The following is a 7,243-nucleotide window of genomic DNA, read 5'->3' on the forward strand; positions in this document are numbered from 1 at the left end:
AATGTCTTGAGTAATTTAATTATATAAGTAAAAGGAAACAGAGTCAATATATCCAGAAAAAGACATAAAAATGCTTGGTAAAATTCCAATTTGTGATGCTAAATTCAAAATATGTGTTCAATTAATTACCCCCAAATTCCCACTAAAACATCAATAAAAAAGAATTTTTAAAAATATAGCTCATAAGGGAAAGAAATGGAAAAGATTATTGTCCCCAAATTTTTTAAACTAGGAAACTGAAAGACCTTAGCAGCTTTGTTAAAGCTGAGTCCTGAGCTGGCAGAATGGAAAGATGAGGTCAAACAAAACAAAGCCTTCCAGTAAACCTCTCAAAGAACTCAAGATATGATGGCATCAAGACCTCTGGAACTTGTTGGTGACTATAGACAAGACTGGCCGAAAGTACATTAAAGAATCAGAGCCAAGATCCCCTCCCCCAACTTAAATAACTGAGATTTGCCTATCCTTGTTCTTCCATGAAGACTGGAGAATTATTTTCTGGTTACAATAACAAAGAGTCTCTAGTAAGGAATTTAAAGAGAATGACTACTGTAGTTAATATGGCTATATAACTCCTTTCTCTTCCCCATCCTCATCAAAAAAAACTTAGTGGGATGTAACTAATATTGTATTATGTTATAGATTCTTTTAATCAGTTCAGACAGTGCAGGGTAAGGAAAACTTGTTTCTGCCACTCGTGCCTGAGACTTCTCAGCAGCAATACTCAATGGTTGGGCGCTGGTATTCTCTGAAGTGTCTCCACTTAACACATGTGGCACTAATGCTGTTGATTAAGGCCATGGTCATGCCAAGTTGGCCAGACACCTATAGGTGACTCCCATGTGGTCTCTGCTGGGCTTGTTTGGCTTTCCTCACAGCTTGGTGACTGGATTTCTAGGTTAAGTGTCTATTAGAGCAAGAAAGGAGTTATCACTTTCTTGTTACTTAGCCTCTTTTAAGATATGGTGCTCTAAGGGAAACCCAGCTTAGAGTTTTGATGATCTGCTTGTATCTTGGAAGAACAAAAGAATAAAAGCATCATCTTTTGTGTCAGGGGGATCACATTCTTCTCAGGGGCAACTTTGGCTTTGATTCTCACTCTGATGATTAATCCCACATAAACTCCCATTTGACTTCCACAGTCATTTTTGTAGAGATCTGAGTTCATGTCAACTGCCTTTAGAAGTCAATGGGAATAGCTTTACTCCAGTGCTTTAAGTTCAATCTTTGAGATTTTTTGATTATGATGACACTGACGTATTTTTAGTCAGATGGACATTTATGAAGGCCTTTCTTCACTGTACATTTAGGTCACAAACTTATCTCTTAAGAATCCGAAAATTGAACTTCCTTACCTTCCTATAATTTCAAAATTTAGTATGTGACTTTATATCACTTGAGGTATCTAAATTTTGGTTAGAGTCCATGTAGTAAGCAAGAATATCGACAAAGAAACCCTGATTTTCTATATCTTATTTATATAAACACACACACACACACACACACACAATCTATATTTACATATATAAAAACATTAATGGGTGCTAGATTTAAAGATGTTTTTTGAATATAGCAAGATTTAAAGAAATAAATACATGTATATTTTTAACATGCTATTTACTACGTCTCATTGATTAAGCTCATAAAATTTCCTTTTTTGTCTCTCCTTACTTGATTTACCATAGAAGTCTCTCAGATTTGATGAAATTGAACTTTGCAGTGCAGTGCGTAGTAGTTCTTATAGGAATCCACAATTGCTTTCTGTTATTTTGCTTTTGTTGCCATTCATGACACCAGGGAAGAAGTGAGTAGAGCAAGAAAAACAAAGCCTCCCTTCTCTGGTCCTCTGGGAGAGCTGCCTCTCTTTCTTCACAAGCAAAACCAGTCTGGTCCCAGTGGTCACAGAGCTGTGTACAAGCCTTTATTTCAGTCAGAAAAAAAGCTTCTTGAGATGCTCTCCTTTTTTAAATTAAAAAAATAACTATTCCGTAGAACCGGAAGTGATTATTTCCAGCAACTCCCATAACTGTAAATGTATGAAATAGCTATCAATTTCAAAGCATAAAATGTTTTGCTATTTATTTTTAAATGCTATTTTAAGAACTTTACAGTAAAAAAAAAAACAAAAAACTTTAACTCTCACCATTCTAAGTAGTTTACATGCTGAGTTCTGCCTGCTTGTCCAAATTTCCTTCTAGCTTCTGCCTCCACCTATCTCTGCCTCATTAGGCCCTCTGCCAGGTGTTGGTGGCTCCCCCTTCCTGAACTCCCACAGATTATAGATTTCTCTGAGGTCTTTTCATCCAACCCCATTTCCATCCCTAGTAACACAAAGGCCAGTTTCTTTGGGCAGGGGATTGTGGAACCCAAAAGAGAGAATTGTCACACTGTTTAGTTGTCTGAATTGAAATGAGTTGAGAGTGGTTCCTCATCCCCTCAGTGTGCTTTCCCACTACAAGGATAAACAGACTCAGTGGGCCAACCTTTGAAAGAGAGTAAGAGGAAACCAAGACAATCTAAAAGTTCTATTCCAGCTTGTGGGTGGTGAAAGGCAGGGAGGTGGCAAGGAGCACCAGCTGCCAGGGGGTAATTGACAAAGGCCAAAACATGAGGGGACAGGCCCTTCAGGGTGAGCAAACTATGTGGAAGCCAGACTCTATTACCGTGAACTTTGACCTTGTCACGGACAGTCCTCCTCTTTCCGTTTGCTGAGCTGTCCGCAGGGACACAGGGTACAGAGTCCACGGAACTGTCAGCTTGAGGACAGCTTTATGGTTTTAGCAGAAAGAATGCAGATATCAAGATCCACCACATGTGCCCCACCATGGAGCTAAATTGGAATCAGGAAAAAGAACTTCTTATTTGCTGCATCAGGAGCACTGCTTTGCAGTAATGGAGATGAACTTGGCTGGGGGAGCTCTGTGAGAGAGCCAATTGTACCATATTGATTGATGGGACTCTTTCTATGCCTGACTCCTCCACAGTCCTCAATGAACTTTCCCCTCTTTTCTACTTGGCCATGCACTCACATAGGGCAGGCACAATTTTTTTGTTTCAATATTTAAATTTTGTTTCAATATTAAATATTTTACTCATTTAGCCCAGTACCTTTACTAAGCCTAGCTCAGGGCAGGCATACTCTATTTTTATTGACAGGCTCAATGGATGAAAAATAAAAGGGGGTAAGAGGATTTGTTTTTTGAAATTCAGATTTTGAATAGTCAGAAATCTTTGCTGCGTACAAAGTATTGCATGTTTTCTCTTTATCTTGTTTTTTTTTTCCCATGTAGAGATTGCTTTTAAAAAGTTTCTCCCATTTCACTTCAAAAGCAGATTTCCTTCATTAGAAAGCTGTTCAAGGAATGTAGCAAGCTGAACCAGGAAACTATTAGTTTCTGAAGTTTAGAGTTTGAAAGACTTCAGTAGGGCAGGCTTGCATATAAACGCTCACCCCATTCATCCAGCCAGGTGGCCTGAGGAAGGAGCAAGCACAGAGAAGAACCTTGGGTAATATAACAGGAAACCAGGGATTAGGTCCAGACTGGCAAGTGTCAGACTGGTCTTCTGTCAAGTTTTGCAAGCTTTTCTTCTCTCTGGACTGCTATTGTCTTAGATCAGGGACTGAGTTTTCTCTGTCTTCGCAGCACCTAGTGCTACAGCATCTGACAATATTTCATGTTTTGAGGAGGACTCAGAGAGGAAACTCTAGTATGCAGAGATGATGATGAGGGGATGATGCTTGGCAGTGGGAAGAAGAGAGGAAAATAACTTTTGCTGAACACTCTTTGTCACATACTGGGAATAAGTTTTCACATATATTGCAGAGGTGATTTGTTCCCAGACTTCAGAGACTTGGTTTGTCCCAGATTAGCATTATTTCTGAGGTTTGAATATTATACCTGCAAAGACAAAAACAACAAATATTTTTCCATGGGAAAAAAATAAAGAATTTATTTTCATGTTTTCTAAATTTTTATTTTATGTAAATATATTTTGCAAATCAGTTGAAGAATGCAGTGTTTCTCTGTCATTACTCTGTATAGGTTAATATACCTGGAAAGAACTGAAAAAGGGAAAATATATAAAATATTAGAACTTTGTTTCCTTTTTTTAAGGTAATATTGGTTTACAACATTGTATATATTTCCCCTTAATGCCTTAATTAAGTTATTTTTTTGTTGAGGTAATAGTTGGTTTACAATACTGTATATGATTTACAGATATAGGTTCATAGGTCTTCAGAAGTATGTGATCACACCACACCCTCCACCGAAGCACCCATAATCCTTCCATGTAGTCTATTGGGTCCCTGCCTACCCATCTTGCAGCCTTAACACTTCAGTCAGATCTAGTATTTGTTTCAGCTTGGTATTGCCTGACCCTTTCTTTGTTTCTTATATTCCATATAGCAGTGAAATCATCATAGTTTTCTTTCTCCTTCTAACTTATTTTGTTTAGGATAATACTCTCCATTTCCATCTATTTCATTACAAATGGCAAGACTTCGTCTTTTTTTTTTTTTTCTTTTTTGGTTTTATAACTGAGTAGAATTCCATTGTGTGTATACCATATCTGTCTTTGGGCACCAACGTTGCTTCTATGACTTGACTATCATAAATACAGCTGCAGTGAAAGGAATGAATATATCCAGTCAAATGAGCATTTTGACATTCTTTGGATAGATGCCTAGGATCAGGATTGCTGGATCGTATGGTAGATACACTTTTTTTTTTTTAAAGATTTATTTATTCATACAAAACTGGGGTACAGGCCAGAGATGCAGAAGGTGGAGAGTATTCACCAGAGACAGAGTGGGGAGCAGAACAGTGAAGTACACTGCTGAGGGGAGCAGCAGGCGGGTCAGGAGAGGTCTGCCACGCCATGTGGTCTCCTCCAGGGCAGGCGGAATTGAACTCAGCGGAAGTGGCTTAAGCTTCTTTGTGCTGTGCTTTAACCTGCTGTGCCACCAGGGAGGGCCGGTAGATATACTTTTAATGATTTTAGAAGCTTCCATATGGTTTTCCATAGACACTTAACCAGTCTACATTCCCAGCTGTGTACTGGGGTTCCTTTAGAGAAAGGTAACCCCACACACTTGCCAACATTTGTTTCTGGTCTTCTCTGTATATGTTATAGTAGCACAGGTTCACACCCCTTCAAATGTGTGTCACCATGTGACACCCACAACCAAAATACCAATAACCCACCCCCATATCCTCTGGACCCCCTCCTTTCTTTGCTTTCACCCCTAATCAGGTAACCTCACTTCTGCATAAGAATCTAAGGATTTATTTTGGTGAAACCTTAATCTATAAAGTCGAAAGCATGTGTTCAAAAATTATGCATTCAAAATACGAAATCAAAATTTGCAATACTTACATATTCCCTTAAAACTTGTGCTCTCTCTCTGTGTGTGCATGTGAACTTAGTGTGTATATATTTTATTCTTTGCAAAGGCTTTTTATCTGTGGAAAATTCCCTCATTTTTGGGAGTTGATATAATTACATCTCAAAACCAAGGAGATGATGCAATAGCTCTTTTGAAAAGATTTCTTGGTGCCATCTGTTCCCTTTAGCAGAACTATTCCTTTCTAAATGCCCCTCAGCTTGTGCATCTGGAATGTCTTCCTGGAGTCTATGAGGTGTCCACAATGCCATCCGACCTGGGTGGAGCCATTGGGCCCATTCACTAAGGGTCCGTCCCCTTGCCCTTGAATTTTGGCGACGTCATCCCACAGCACGGGGCTCACAACAGTACACCATGCTCCTCTGCAAGTCTCCTCCAGCCAGGTAACCAGCGAGTGATCATCTACCTTGTATTACTAATTGTTCCACAAACCACCATTTTACAGGTAAGATAACTGATTTAACTAAGAGTTTAAATACTCTTAAATTTGCCATCATCAAACATTAAGTAAAGACCAGATTCTGGAGTTATGACTTGCATCAACACTTGTAGATGGATAAACTGTGCTATCTTCACCACCCTGGGAGAGTCATTGATGAGAGCATATGATATTAAGGGGATCACTGGCAATGGGTATAACTTTCAATCTATAAGCTGGGGAATAGAAGTTACATCCCTACTTCATTTTTTCATAACTCAGTAGAATTTGCATACCAAGACCACATTCTACCAGAGGTAGAACTCTTGGTCAGTTTAATCTAAATTATTTCTCTCCCAACTTTCCTGTTTCCATCCAAGTTTTGGGTTGGGGTGGGGAGGCGGGGACAGCTGGTTCTCAGCTGCCCTTTGCTAGCATAGGGGATACTAAGCCATCTATGTTCCTCTCAGGTCATGTCCAGAATTCTTAAATCTTATAATAATGTGCTCTCCAAGCCTACCAATTTTCTCTGCTACTTTCATGTAGTGCATGGTGCATGTTCTACAGCACATCTGGGCTCCATTGTCCAGGACCATTCTCCACTGTGGACCATGCTGGGGCTGAGGGACTCTGAAACTCTTTGATGCCCTCTTTGCCTACCTACACCACATAAGTATTTCTTCTATGGGTCCTGTTGCCTTCTACCGCACATACCTAGACCACACGTTTCCTCTACTCTCAGATCCCATCTTCTGGTCTGAGGGTTTTGTCTCATCCACCAGATGATAAGCTAAGCTCCTTACAGGCAGGGACTGTACTGAACTTACTTTTGTTTTCTGTAGTTCGCATACAGCTTGGCAGCCTAAAAGATCTACGTGTGCTTATTTAATAAATGTCTCCTGCTCAAGTGTAAAGCCTTGTCTTCTTCTGCCCTTGTGTTATGACCTGTTTTCCTACCTCCTTTAGTCAGTGATGAATAGGATTCAATGATCAAGAGCCTAGGGTTGGATATTTCTGACTCTATGCTGCATGACATTGGCTCCATGTGCACCTCTCAGTGCTACGTTCCAGTTACCCAGAGTGCTGTCCTTATTGACTTCATTCTCTTCTGTATCTCACCTCCTTACTCCTTACTGTTGAATCTTTGTTTCATGGTATTTCTTGGGAACCAGCCTAAGAAACACATTTATTAACCTCTATAGTATTCTTTAGTTCTGGATTCTTTTAGAAAATTAGATATAAGATAATGTAAAAAGTATTGGGGAAGAAGGGGATAAGTTGAGACAATCACCATGGATTGACTATGAAGAAAATGCCTAGTTTCCTTGGGTGGCATTCCTCAGAATGGCTCCAGGGCTTCAGAAGTGGTTCTCATAGACATGAAATTAGTACCTGGTGCAAAGTATTGTACCATTTTA

Source organism: Condylura cristata, unplaced genomic scaffold (genome assembly GCF_000260355.1).
Source record: "Condylura cristata isolate star-nosed mole 26May11 unplaced genomic scaffold, ConCri1.0 scaffold00003, whole genome shotgun sequence".
NCBI lineage: Eukaryota > Metazoa > Chordata > Mammalia > Eulipotyphla > Talpidae > Condylura > Condylura cristata.